General features: G+C 41.0%; 1 protein-coding gene across 7 annotated transcripts in view; it reads right to left on the bottom strand.

Moving 5' to 3' along the window:
* The window catches only part of ANO4 (anoctamin 4), a 274,760-nt gene extending 265,546 nt beyond the window's left edge, over positions 1–9,214 (bottom strand). For 6 of the 7 annotated variants that reach the window (XR_004646146.1, XM_034773710.1, XM_034773741.1 and 3 more), the window contains exon 1: positions 1,546–1,874. The gene's annotated coding sequence lies outside the window, so the exon portion shown is untranslated. Of the gene's footprint in view, positions 1–1,545; positions 1,875–9,095 lie in introns of those variants that run through there. The other variant, XM_034773716.1, reaches the window with a different exon arrangement.
* Between the last annotated feature and the right edge of the window lie 5,994 nt (positions 9,215–15,208).

The following is a 15,208-nucleotide window of genomic DNA, read 5'->3' as shown; positions in this document are numbered from 1 at the left end:
CCCATCACCATAGTATCTAGCACCTCCTGCAACTACCGCGCAAACAGCGAGCCCTGCCTACTCCTATCAATAAAGCCAGGATTGGGCCCAAAGTGTTGAAAAGAGATCCAGGTAGTTATATAGCAATATTTAAAGTTTTCACTCACTTTGGAGGAGAAAGATAAACATCTACAGTTTACCCAAATAAAACACATTCACAGGCTACATCACTAACAAAAGATTTCTTTATTAAGGAATCCATAATTTATTACACATTCAACAATGAAAACTGATTTCCAGGCAGCAACATCTCTCTAGTTTACCTCGATAAGAGAAAATTCCGAGTTAAAAAAACCTCTGTCCTTATCCTGCCTCAGTGAACAAAAGAGACTGCAGCATATCTGTATGTTGCCTTGCTTGTAGGTAGCTATGCAAGGACTTATATCAGCCTGTAACGAGCTTGAACTCGTTGTATCCTATCCCGTCAGTGGACCCCCGATGATTTAGCGAAGTGTTTATTATTCTTACACTGTATAATGGAAATGCATAGATAATCCACATTATGGATTCACAATATGAAATACATTTAGTCATAAGAAATATTTGCATACTATGGCTTCCTGATACCAAATATGCTGTAAAAATATTCTTTAAAAAAGATACCAGTTTGCCTTTGTGCTGTCATCATTGTAATCCTCAGTGGCTCAACCTCTTTTTAGAAACAAATACTTACAGGACATATTTTCTGTTATGGACTAAATAACAACCTTCCTATTTTTTATTTTTAAAATCAGAGTTGTTAACATAGCATGAAGCAAGCTAATGGTTTCTGTTACTGTAACTTAAAGGCATTTTTTCCTCTGAAGAGTTATAAAAGCACTTTAAAAGGTGAAGAATTTAGAATCACACAGATTACAGATGGAAAGACCTGGTAGGTCATTTAGTCAGTCCCCGTCCCCCACAACCCCCCAGCCCAGCCAGAGTAGGTTTGTAGGATTCAGCTTAGAGTGAATTTTACCAAACAACTTGCAGATGCCTGAAGAGAAGGGTTTATACTGGAAATACTGACAGAGCCTTCCTTAACTATGGTGATGATAGCAATCATTGGCACAATCCACATGTGTGCACCACACTTAAAGCTGAAGAATTACAGAGTTTTCTAGATGGCTAGACAAGTGCAGGCTTTTTTGTCCTTCCAGTATTGTGGTGCAGACCTTTATGCATGAGTCACCTTTATCAAATCTGTAATTTCATTCAGTTACACAGAATGCCTGTAACCTTGCTGCCGCTTACAACCATGAACACGTTCCCATGCCGCCTGTTTCAAGGACAAAGAGATAGAGCTCAGATTTCAACCGGTATTTAAAAGCTCAGGCTTTTAGGAGAAAAATAAAGAAAAAGTTTTATTTTAGTTGGCTAAAACCACTGCAATATGAAGCAGATGAAAATGAGCACTAGATACTGAATGAAGGTCACTAGGCTTAGCTGAGCATGGAAGGGGAGGGAGAGAGGGAGAGAGCACTGCAGCAGAGAAGCTATGCTCAGCCAATACACGCTGGCACTTACCATCAAAATAGAAAGATCCAAAGAGAATCAGATTAAGGATCCTTTTTATATATCTTCAGTAGAAAGACATCCAAATAAAGCTCCGACTACAGCTGTCCAGACTCGGGCAAGATAGTGTGATGTTATACATAAAATACTAATATATAACCGGTAAGTCCTTTCATAGCCTTCCAAAACCTGTAAGCAGTTTGTACTGTATAAGCTATGTTAAGAAGTCTGAAGAAAATTGCTACATAGCTCTGCAGTTAAAACAGACTGTTGTATTTCCTCAGTCACTCAGGCTGCTCTGTTTTCATCTTCATAGTCTCGCAATTACTTGCATCCTAGAGGTGGCCTGGGGGTGGGGAAAATAGAATTCTCTTAGACAGCATCAATATTCTTAATCAGTCATTGCAAACAACCAATCAGAAGAGCTTGAGCTGTGTCAGCATGACAGTTGACCAAAGCACTGACAGCAGAACACTGAGGCAAACCTCACATTCCACTGCTTATACAAGAACACTCACAGGGTAATCTGCTTCTTAACCCCAGTGTGGTTTTATTTTCACCTACACAAATAAATTGACTGCACGTGCTGTGGCTTCCCTTCAAAGGATAAAGCATGAAAGGTACCCAAAATGAGGTCTTCGCATTGCTGTTCAGATACACTAGCTTCTAGGTCTCTGCAGTCATACTAAAGCCAAGACAAATAAATAAACAAACAAAAAACACAGAATAAAAGTTTGAGACGTAATTTGCCCCTATCTTCTAGTATTGTTAACCCGAAGTCTGCTAGCCACTATCTATTATGTATACAGGAGAAGCACTGAAAATTGCCACCTCTTCAAAGATTTATTTTATTTTACCCTAAAAAGGAAAGCATACTAAAGACTTAAAAGCAGGGATTTTGTTGCTGGCAATTAGCCTTGTGAAAATCAGTACAGTTTTCAACATGATATTATTGGACCTACACAGTAGCAGATCTATATGGCTGTATACGCAAAAGTTTCATCAATTAAAATTATTGTTGGATTAAATATTTTGGTGCATATGGTGTGTATCCTACTACAGAAAGTCTTGAGGAAATTTGTAGTAGAGATGTACAGGTTTGGAAATATGCACTTTTATGGAGTTTATTTAAAAAAATTGAGAGCCTACCTAATCTGTGGATTTAAGTATTCCACCGGCAGGGGAAATTGCTCCTCGTCCTACTGCATGGTTTAGTTCACACTGGGGGCTGGATCTTGGGTTCTATATGGACCTGAATCTGAAATGTAAATCTGAATACTCCCCAAATGGACATATTTTGCAATTAAAAATTATTCTAGATTTTAATGTCCTTTAAAAAATTGTCAAGGATGGATTTTTACCATACCATGAAATGGATTAGAATAATTTCAAAGAGACTGTTTAGGTGTTCGTAACACTGCATAGTGGGGAGAGGGAAAGCTCAAATATTCTGAGGAAGCCAGAATTAATGCAGGTCCAAAACATCATATCCACAGGTTGTCCTAAAAGAAAGGTCAACAATGGTCAGGGACCCATGGCTGAACCCAGACCCATCTCATTGCCCTCAGCCGAGTCAGTAATGATCCTGACCTCCTGATTGGCTGAAGATGCCAGTAAGTACCTTCTTTAATCCTGCAGCAGCCCAGGGTCCCTGGCTGCTCAATACCATTCCACACCCGCAGCTGTGTTTCTGGTCCTGCTCTCTGCTCCTTTTGCTCTCAGCTCCTTCCTTGCTCCAGGCACTTGCTCCTGCCTCCTGCTCCTTGTTCCTTCTCCCTAGCTTCTGGTTCCTGGTTTCCGCTCTGACTCTGGACTCCTGATTCCTGGCTCTCAGCTCCAGTTCGCTCCGTAGGTTTGGTATTTGGTTTCTGACCATGGTTCTGGTCTTTGGTTCCTGATTCCCTGGCTCCAGCTCACTCCCTGGACTTAATAACTAGGCTCCTGATTTGGGATCTGGCCACTAGACCTGGTCACCTTTGCTCTAACCACTAGGTCAGCCTTCTGCCCTGACCATTAGGCAAGACCACCCATGGCCTGGACCTTAACAATAACAATAACAACTGCAAATCCAATTTATCTAATGTTCCCCAAAGTTTCTGAGTGGAAATTCTCACATTCTGAAGCTTTCTGTAAGGGAGCCCAGTGAACTTAAAGCTGCGCTCTCATATGGAGGCAAAATAAACTGGATTCAGAGTTCAGTGCTGCAGCCACCCAGCAAAAGAACTCAGGAGGAAGAAAAGGAAAAAAGAAAACTGCCTTGGGCTGAAATGAGCAGGATTAAGCCATGAGTCATTGCCAGAAGGAATGCTTGTGACGTTGCACCCCATAATGCTTTATAGAAAAATGCTTATGAGTGTAAATATGTCATAACTGTAATATGTTTTATGCTAGATATGCCATATAACATATCTTTACAAAGATTATGTTCTACTGAATGTATTCATCCTATTTGTATGCATGTATCATTTTTATATCTGAAGTTACGAGCGTTGGCTCTATCCTTGTATTTAAAGTGTTTGCTGTATGAAGCACATAAGGCAGATTTGGTCAACATAGTGTGAAGGAGTTATTCCAGTAATTGGGAGTACTTAGCTAACAATGGAACCAATCCACATCTAAGTTTTCCTGGGAACGTTCAAACTAACCTGTAAACAATGGCCTCGGCCTGCAAAAAGCAATCATTCATAGACATGTGACTTGTCCAGGTGACTGCAAAACTCCATCTTGTTGAAGGGATTTTACACAGGACAACAAAGGGGTTTCCACCCACAAGAGAAAGACTATATAAGCCCCTGGAAACCTCTCCATTTTGTCTTCAGATGGCTCAAAATATAACCTCTCCACCCCAAAGAGATGCCTGAAAGAAACTGGAACAAAGGACAGTAACTACGGGGGTGTGAGTGATTGCTGGGCCCAGACTAGGAAGGAGTCTAGTCTGTAAAAGAAGCTTATTGGAACATCTCTGAGGGTGAGATTTACCTGCATTTAGTTTCCTACTGTATTAGGCTTAGACTTGCATATTTTATTTTATTTTGCTTGTTAACTTACTTTGTTCTGTTATTACTTGGAACCACTTAAATCCTATTTTTTATATTTAATACAAGCACTTTTTACTTCTTAATTAAGCCAGAGCAAGTATTAATACCTGGGGGAGCAAACAGCTGTGCATCTGTCTATCAGTGTTATAGAGGCGAACAATTTATGAGTTTAGCCTGTATAAGCTTTATACAGAGTAAAACGGATTTATTTGGGGTTTGGATCCCATTAGGAACTGGGTATCTGGGCGTTGGAGACAGGAGCACTTCTTAAGCTATTTTCAGTTAAGCCTGCAGCTTTTGAGGGACGTGGTTCAGGCCTGGGTCTGTGTTTGAAGCAGCACAACCAGGCAGGGTACTGGAGTCCAAAGCTGCCAGGGAAAATGGGCTTAGAGGTAATCTCAGCACATCAGGTGGCAGTCCCAAGGGGGTTTCTGTGACCCAACCCATCACAATACTGAATGCAATCCAGACCTCTGTTTTCTGAAGAAAGACAATAGCAGTGTTCCTCTGAAAGCTTCACAAACAGTGCTTGGAAACGTTCCTTGCAGCTGGCACTGCCCCATTATTCTGCACTTCAGTTTTGGAGTTCCATTGATTGAATCAATGCTGAAACCACACTGGAATTCCAGCAAAACAAACTAGGTTGCATACACCGCAGAAGCTGAAGACAGGATACACCATATCATGCCAATCCCAGAAAACTATGACTATGCTTTGTTCACCTTCTTATTAAGGCGGCCACAAAACACATTCCTCATGGCTATCGGAAGGTCTATACTCCTTCTGAGCAGCAGAAAACAAAGGCACTCTTCAGCCAAAGACAAAGGCACTCTTCAATTAATATGAGAAGAGTGGTGATCCACACACAGCAAAACCACTAATAAAGTCATTGAACCCTGCTGCCTGAAGAGATGAAACAAGACAGTGGAGGTCTTGACTTCACTCATTCCAGGAGCAAAGCCTGGGCACTCCTCCATAAGGTTGGAACCACTGACTCGGCAAAACACCAGCAAACGAAAGTGACTGCCAGTGCTGTCACCTCACACCTTCTCTCTAATTGAAAGACCAAAACTGACAGACGGTTCAGAAAGTGCTCTTTCTAAATGTCCAAGAAAATCCTGTCATGTCACCACTACAGAAGAAAACAAACAAGGCCCTTATGGCCACTAAAAGTGAAAAAGTTGATGGAAAGGACCTTATTTATCCTGACTTTCTTAAGAATTTGGGCCAAAGGGATGAGCATGGCTGGCAGACCTATTCACTGCGAAACATTTAACAGAGAAGAGCCCACAAAGCTGGTGTGTGGCAATAGTCACTGTCCTCCTCAAACGTGGGAAACCACCAAACGATGACACCAACTATTGCCCCATATCACTCCTATCCACCTAGGGTAACCAGATAGCAACTGTGAAAAAAATGGGACAGGGGGTTGGGGTTAATAGGCGCTTATATAAGAAAAAGTCCCAAAAACCGGGACTGTCCCTATAAAAACGGGACATCTGGTCACCCTAGCTCCACCACTCATAAGTTAATGGAGAGGGTTTTACTGGCCCATCTCCTGGTTCTTGAGGCCATCCTGCCCAAGAAATGGGCTGGCTTCAGACCAGGACAAAGTTCCTGCAACCAGGTTGTTACCATTACTAGATACATTGCAGCTGGCTTCCAGTGGAATCTAGAAAGTGGAACAGTGTTGATAGACCTATCTGCCGTCCATGCCATGGTTTGAAGTTATGAACTATTGATGAAGGCATCAAGGCTCATCAAATGCCATAGCAATGTGTGACTCAGGGCCACAAGGTCGAGCAACCGTAGATACCACATGCTTTTGAATGAGTCGATCAGCAAAGCACACACCCTCGATGATAGTTTACCTCAAGGATCCGTGCAGACTTAAATCACTATTTAATATCTAGATTAGTGATTTACATGACACCATTTCACATAAGTCCACTTTGGCTGACATGGTTCTTGCGGTACACGGCAAAGACCTAACTGCCTTCTTTTTCAAATTGTGTGATTGTGGCTTTTGGGGCATCTAGTAAAATGTTCTTAAACATTCTCAGTTATCAAAACAGTTCACAATATGGAAGTGCTTTGATTTCTTTCAGACCTATTAAGCATGACACAAGATGGTTTGATTCAACTTGAAACTGAAATAGCCTCTGGACTCTAGAATAGTGAAAATTGAGTTTTTTGCACACTCCAGACAAAAGATTAGATAGATAGATACACACACACACACAAACACACACATATACACAGTATATGTTTTAAACAAAGAATGTAATACTGTACATGGCAATGATGATTGTGAAGCTTGGTTGAGCAATCAGCTGAGCCCTCCAGGGTTAACACATTAAAAACAATGTAGCCTCACACTCTACAAGGCAGCACAAATGGAGGGAGGAGACACAGCATGACAGAGAGAGACAGAGATACACATTGTGTGTGTGTGTGTGTGTGTGTGTGTGTGTGTGTGTGAGAGAGAGAGAGAGAGATGTGTATTGCCCCTTTAAGTACACTGACCCCACTCTAAGTACATTGCCTTTTTAAGTAGATCAGCAAGTTGAGACAGCAGCTGCTGCCAGCAAGCTCCCTCTGTCCTGAGTCCTGTCCTCAGGGCCGGCTCTGGCTTTTTTGCCGCCCCAGGCAAAAAAGCCGCCGGCCGCCCCTCCCCCCCCCCGCGCGGGGAGGGGGAGGGCGGCGAGCCCCGGCGGGGGCTCCGCTCTCCCCCCAGCGGCCGGGGGGAGGGCAGCCGGAGCCCTGGGAGGAGGGCGGTGAGCCCCAGCCAGGGCTCGCCACTCTCCCCCCGGCGGCCGGGGGGAGGGCGCCGGAGGGAGGGCGGCCAGAGCGCCGGGGGGAGGGCAGCGAGCCCCGCTCTCCCCGGGGGCCGAAGCGCCGCGCCGCCCCCCTCCAGGTGCCGCCCCAAGCACCAGCTTGGTGGGCTGGTGCCTGGAGCCAGCCCTGCCTGTCCTGTGTCCCTGCTGCTCTTTGGAGATGTGGTAAAGGAGTGGGGGCAGGAGCAGGGGGAAAAAGGGACACCTTGACATTAGCACCCCAATTCCCCCCTCCCCGGCACAGCAAGCAGGAGGCTCCCAGGAGCAGCTCCAAGGCAGAGGGAAGGAGCAGCACACAGCAGTGGGGGAGAGGGACAGCTGAACTGCCCGGCTATTGATAGCCTGCTGGGTGGCAGCCGCACAGGGAACTTAGGGGAGCTGATGGGGGGCTACTGGTCCACCCTGGTTCCAAGCCCCCAGCAGCTAGCTCCAATAGGCTACTCTTTTCGCAAGCAGTGGACAAAGCAGGTGGCTGCCAAACAACGTTATAAGAGAGCATTGCGCAACTTAAACGAGCATGTTCTCTAATTGATCAGCAACGTAACAAGAAAAAAACGTTAACCGGGATGACGTTAAGTGAGGAGTTACTGTATCTTGTTAGTTCCATTTTTTTTTAAATGGAGTTTTTGAGTTTGTTTTGTTTTTTAAATACTCTTCTTTTTCATTAAATTAAGGAAGGGCACAAGCAAGTTCTTCCACAGCTTCTGAAGACCCCAACCTGGGGCTCCTTGAAAAATTCCGTCTTTTAGTTCTTTTCTTTTTTTTTAAAGAACATATTGGGGGTTCCCTGCCAGAGGTGGTCCAAAATATATTGCTTGTTTCTGATTAAAAAAACCTTTGGCATACGCGATTTGAATAAAATAAAACTTGCAACCTTTAAGGATCAGCCTGTTTCCCATCTCTCAGGTGTTTTAAGGAAATTATATGTTGATATTCACACTAGTTTTCAGGAATGGCAGCCCTTTCAGGGTTTAGACCACGCTTCATATGCATAGTGCACTTACCACATGTCTAAAAGATCTTATCAGGAATAATTTATCTTGTTTGGTCTCTGGCCCTGTACCCTTCATTTCCTATTTGTTTCCATAGCTCAGATTTAATTCTTCGTGGATTGACTTATTCTTGCTAAAAATCAAACTGAAGTCTCAATTTAATGTTGCATTTTAAATTGGGAAGTTGATCATTAACATTTAGTGACTATAAAGAATATTTTTGTAAGCTGCTGAGCTGTCGTGGTTACATATAATGCCATATTAATGAAGACTTCATTATACAAGAAATTGAAGGAAATTAGTGCTAACAATATAGGAATACAAACAGCATAGCAGGTGAAGCAATTACACCTCTTAAAAGATCACCAATTAATGAAACAGAATATTCTATTTTGTTCCAATTACTTACCTAATTATAAAGACCTGAAAGCTTTGCTAATAAAACAAATCCACTAATAGGCCACTAATTTTACTGTGGGTGCAAACAAATGTTAACTGTATATTTTATTTGAAGAGAAAAAAGGCCAAACTTTTCCTGCATTGTTCAGTTTACAACCAGAAAGTGGTGATTTGTACCTCACAATCTCATAATCAGTCAATGCCAAACCTATAGTTCAGTGCCTACTGCTGCAGACAACTGCTGCACTACAGGGATGCCGTCCTTTTGATCAGATGTCAAACTGAAGTCTACTTACCTTTTTCTGGTGAAAGTTAAAGAATCCACAATATTTTTTCACAATAATAAATGATAGCTTTAGAGTCCAGACCAACATTCTCTCTTAACAGAACAGGTCATTATGCTGCAGTCTGAGTAAGCTATTTGTGAACACATAATAGCTGTCACCGTCGCTTATCATCACTGAACTATCAGCAGCAAGGGCTGATGACATTTAAATGGGGGTAAACAAATTAAACAGCCGCATGCAGCATCAAGTAAGGACAACAGGCCTTTAATGAAGCATATCATGAGACTATTGAATTTACATTGGCTTACTCTAATGATAAGCCTTTCAAATATGTAACTTTCAAAATGGTTAGATAATTTAAACTGCAAGGAAAAGAAAGGACCTCTACAGACTACATAGGTTGAATCAAAGATGGGAATATTTATATTCCTCTCGATGAAAGCTGAAAATGGAACAATATTTATGTTAAAATAGGAGGCGGGGAAGTTACCCTTAGTATGATGCTCAGCAGAAATGTGAAAGGTGAATTCCAAACAAAATTTCAAATATTTAGCCTGGCAGAAAGTGAGAACTGCTCTGTACCTATTCTTGAGTAGCATGGATAAAATTTTGAGATTTTGCACTGTCAACAAGAAGGCTTCTTAACAGCTAGATCCATCCCCCAAATGTAAGAAAATAAACCTTTTAGACATTGATGCATTGTGATCAATGTAAAAAGCCTAAATCATTGTTAAAAACAAAATATTATAAAAATTCTAGGCCTTTGTTCTATTTTGTATAATATCCATTGTAAGTTCAGGATAGTCCTGGCAAGAGTATCATGTTCTGGCTTCTACCTCACAGCAGAAACCATAATAAAGACTTCACATCGCTAAACATCAAAGACAAAACTGATCAAACTCTGTTGAAATTGACTCCATCTAATGAACTTTAATGTTGACCAAATTATTGGCATCTTGCAGAACTGGATTGGCCCCCATGGTCCTATCCTTTTTATTGTTCTTTCAAAGTGTATTTTCAAAGCACAAGCTAAGTGAGTATTACATATAAGAGACAAAAATCTTAAAGATGGCTATGGTAAAGAGAGTTCAAATGGTTTTCCAAGAAAGGGAGAACATTTCTTTAAATTCATCTTGCTGCTCACTTAGTTGATCTGTTACTTCAGATCACTCAGAAATTTATGACATGTAAGCACTTTGATGCCCTCCATTTTTGAAAGCTTAACCTTTAATCTGTTAGGAATACAATAGACAAATATACCAGAACAAAGATTTGTGTTGTGAGAGCCTACAGTGGAAATTTTTGTTTAGAAATGATACAATTACTAATCATGTTGGATCCACATAGTACCCTAAACAAGAAGGGATGAAGAAAAACAGAAGTTCCAAAATTCTGGTTATGGCTTCAAATAGCTATTATAATGAATCGTTCTAGGCAACTGCCATAAACAATGCCATTAGCCGCCTTGTCTACATATGGAGTTTTTCCAAATTAACTGATCCTGATTAACGCTATATGTTCCAAAATAAGAGTGCCTTGTTCCTGTTTAATTTAATTCACTGAGTTAAGATAAACAGGAACAGGGTGCACGTGTGGGTGGGGATGGTGCACATGGGGCCTCTCTTTCTTGCATGCCTCCCGCAAGGGCCAGGAAAAACTGCGGTCCCTGTGCTCAAAGTAAGGCAAGAACTGTTTGTGCCATGCATCCCAGCTCCAGGGGACAGGTAAGGGCAGGGCTAGTGGATTATTAAAATGGAAGCATGTTACCCCCTCCGGAAGGATGTAATGTGCATAGGATGTAGTGTGTGTATTTCTGCAGCAGACTGGAAAACATGGGAGAAGGATTATACCTCAGTTTTGGGGTAGGATCATGTTGTGGTAGCACCATAAACACCATGCTTTCCCTGCCTTTTGTGTGGCTGGGGATACACTTGGTCATCCCACAACATTCAGAGAAGTCATGTAATTGGAGTTCAAAGGAGGGGCCAACATCCAAAAGTTTCCCACACAGATCAGACAAGCACATGTCTTTACAAGACCAGCTCTTCTCTGGTTCTTGTACTCCCGTTACTGTGAGTGGATTAGCGAGCTTGACTAGAACATATCCTGAGCTCTGAAGCAAAAGACTCAAAATTAACAGCAAAAATTTTTTTACATACATCAGAAGCAGGCAGCCTGCCAAACAGTCAGTCGGGACACTAGAAGATTGAGGAGCTAAAGGAGCACTCAAGGAAGAACAGGCCTTTGCAGAAAAGCTAAATGAATTATTTGCATCAGTCTTCACTGCAGAGGATGTGAGGGTGATTCTCACACCTGAGCCATTCTTTTTAGGTGACAAATCTGAGGAACAGTCCAGATTGAGCTGTTAGTAGAGGATGTTTTAGAACAAATGGATAAATTAAAAAGTAATAAGTCACCAGGACCAGATGGTATTCAGCCAAGAGTTCTGAAGGAAATCAAATATGAAATTGCAGAACTACTAATTGTGGTATGTAACCTATCGCTTAAATCAACTTTTGTACCACATGACAGGAGGATAGCTAATGTGACACCACTTTTTTTTAAAAGGCTCCAGAGGTGACCCTGGCAATTACAGGCCAGTCAGCCTACCTTCAGTACTAGGCAAATTGGTTGAAACTATAGTAAAGAACAGAATTATCAGAAAGGATATTACCTAACCTACCTTGTCTCTAAAATTATCAGACACATAGAGGAACATGATTTGTTGGGGAAGAGTAAACACAGCTTTTGTAAAGGGAAATTATGCCTCACTTATCTAACAGATAGGTGAGGCATGACAAACACTTGTCAGGAATGGTCTAGTTATTAATTAGTCCTGCCTTGAGTGCAGGGGACTGAACTAGATGACCTATTGAGGTCCCTTCCAGACCTACACTCCTTTGGTTCTTATGATAAGAATTCTTTGAAGAGGTCAACAAACATGTGGACAAGGGTGATCCAATGGATATAGTGAACTTGGACTTTCAGAAAGCCTTTGACAAGGTCCCTCACCAAAGGCTCTTAAACAAAGTAAGCAGTCATGGGGTAAGAGGGAAGGATCAGTAACTGGTTAAAAGACAGGAAACAAAGGGTAGGAATAATGGTTAATTTTTAGTAGAGAGGTACATAGCAGTGTCCCCCAGGAATCTGTACTGGGACCTGTACTGTTCAATGTGTTCATAAATTCTCTGGGAAAAGGGGTAAACAACAAAATGGAAAAGTTTGCAAATGATACAAAATTACTCAAGATAGTTAAGTCCAAAGCTGATTGCAAAGGGATCTCACAAAACTGAGTGACTGGGCAACAAAATGGCTGATGAAATTCAATGTTGATAAATGAAAAGTAATGCACATTGGGAAACAATCCCAATTATACATAAAAAATGATGGGGACTCTAAATTAGCTGTTACCAGAAAGAGATCTCGGAATCATTGTGGATAGTTCTCTGAAAACATCTACTCAATATGCAGCGGCAGTCAAAAAGTTAGGAATCTTTAGGAAAAGGATAGATAATAAGACAGAAAATATCATAATGCCACTATACAAATCCATGCCATGCTGACATCTTGAATACTCATGCAGTTCTGGTCAACCCATCTCAAAGAAGATATGTTAGATATTGAAAATGTAGAAAGAAGGGCAACAAAAATGATGAAGGGTATGTAACAGCTTCCTTAAAAGAAGAGATTAAAAAGATGGGGACTATTCAGCTTGGAAAAGATACAACTGAGGGGGGATATGATAGAGGTTTATAAAATCATGAATGGTGTGGAGAAAAAGTGTTATTTACCCCTTCACATAACACAAGAACCAGGGGGGTCATCCAATGAAATTAATAGGCAACAGGTTTAAAAACAAACAAAAGGAAATACTTCTTCACAAAAATGCTTAGTCAACCTGTGGAGCTCACTGCTAGGAGATGTTGTGAAGGCCTAAACTATAACTGGATTAAAAAAAAAAGAAATAGATACGTTATTAGCCAAGATGGTCAGGGATGAAACCCCATGCCTTGGGTGTCCGTAAGCCTCTGGCTGCCAGATGCTGGGATTGCATGACAGGGGATGGATCACTTGTTTGCCCTGTTCTATTCATTCCCTTTGAAGCATCTAGCACTGGCCACTGTCAGAAGACAGGACACTGGGCTATATGGACCATTGGTTTGATGCAGTATGACCATTCTTTTGTTCTTGCGTTTTTAAGCAGTAGTACACAGAGTATTTATGATATAAGATTCTAGTCAACTTCCTCCTACTGTTGTTATGGACTGAACTCTGCTGGCCTGGCCTAAAAAGAGGAAGTAGGAAAGGTATGCAGAGAAAGTTTTACACATTAGTCTGTCTGAAAGGTACATGCAGTCTCCTCTCATTCTTACACAGAAAAGAGAAACAAGAAAGTTTAAAATGTACACATGTGAGATAAACAAGCCCTTCGGAAGAGTATTATCATCTTCAATTTCAATTCACTTAACTTATTTTAACAATGCGCATTCCATCTAAACAGGTCTGTAAAATATATCCCTATATGAAATTGTGGAAAGAAATCTTTCAGCAGTTCCCATTTAATTGAGAAACCAAACAGATATCTTTGATTTGGCAAGAAAGTGAACAAACACTAAAGATCATAAAAGGAACAGGCTTTAAAATGTTTACATCTATATTTTCAGGTTTTTTTTAAATAACCCCCAACAGTCCTTTGTTCAATCCCTACTCTGTGTGTGTGTGTCCACTATTTAATACTCTAGACACTTTTCACTGAAATATTTCTTACAGCCAAAATATTCAGATAGATGTCTCTACTTTCAGCTATATACTAGGCATGTTATTAAAGCAAATATATGGTACTTAAGTGCTTCTGAAAATCTCACCCCTCGAGTACTTGATGCTCTAGTATTTGTAAAACATTTCCTTTGCAAGCTCTTCTAAACTGATACATTCAAATCCTTGATTGGAATAAAGTAAAGAACATTTAAAAAGACTGTAGTGTTCATTGTTTTCAGTAGTAGTAATCATGCCCCATGCTGAATAATCCACAGCCTTTGAAGCTATGGATTTTTCCACTTATGAATGATTTTAAGAGGTTCTTCAACCTCTGATGGGAATTCATCTCTGTTTGCTCAAAATTAGACCTTTTGAAATTTGACAAAAACAAATACCCACTCACCCCACACAAGACCCACAACAGAGTTGCCAATAGCCCGACACTCACTTGGGATGTGGGAGATTCAGGTTCAAGTCCCTGCTCTGAATCAGGCAAGGCAGGGACTTGATCCAGGTCTCCCACATCCTTGGTGAGTGCCCAACCACTGGCTATTTCTGGCTGGATGTCTCTCTCTCTCTCATTTTGCTTTTGAGGAATCAGTATTGCATGACAAAAAAGTCTCATAAAAAATGTCCCAACCAGCTCTACTTGTCTCATTTATTATCCAAATTTGGAAGCCTGGGAAGCCTGCCAGGAGTGTGGGTACTGTGTCAGGAGACTTACGTCATTTTGTAATTCAGATAAATAATCATTTTCATGTTAAATCAATACCACCACCAGGTATGGCTTTAAGAGTAGGACAGAAAAATTGTCACCATAAATAACCCTTGAAGAGTTTCACAGCAGGAATAAGCCATCTAGCTAGAACGCTTCCCCCTTCAAGACTGAAAAGCAAGGGTGCATAATTAGATGTGCTGCTCAGAAGACAAGTATCTAACTCTAGCAAGGGCAATAAATGGAGAGACGCCAGAAACATAAAGGGAAAGAGGTAATATGGAGAAGTGGGAAGGGAAAGATATAATAGGGACCTGGGAATGCACAGTAAACAAATTTTCTTGTTGCTTCAGTGAGAAAAATGAGGACAAAGCACCCAGAAAAAATTATTTGCCTAGAGCTCCAACATAACAAATTTTGGCCAGAATTATCATTTAAAATCATCCGAAACATGCAGAAAATAAAATCAAACAAGAATGACTGTATTGAGTGTTACTATAAAAATGAACATAATATTTTGTTTTTATTTTCCTTTCAGCTTCTTCCTCTATAGTCTAATTTATTAAACATTAGTGCCTGGGTCTGGGACAGAAAGAAATTTGTTAGACTTCTATAAGGCAGCACAGCAGACTCCAAGCCATGGATTTCA

Source organism: Trachemys scripta, chromosome 1 (genome assembly GCF_013100865.1).
Source record: "Trachemys scripta elegans isolate TJP31775 chromosome 1, CAS_Tse_1.0, whole genome shotgun sequence".
Classification (NCBI taxonomy): domain Eukaryota; kingdom Metazoa; phylum Chordata; order Testudines; family Emydidae; genus Trachemys; species Trachemys scripta.
Note: the sequence above shows the minus strand (reverse complement) of the source record. Positions and strands in the feature narration are given on the sequence as shown.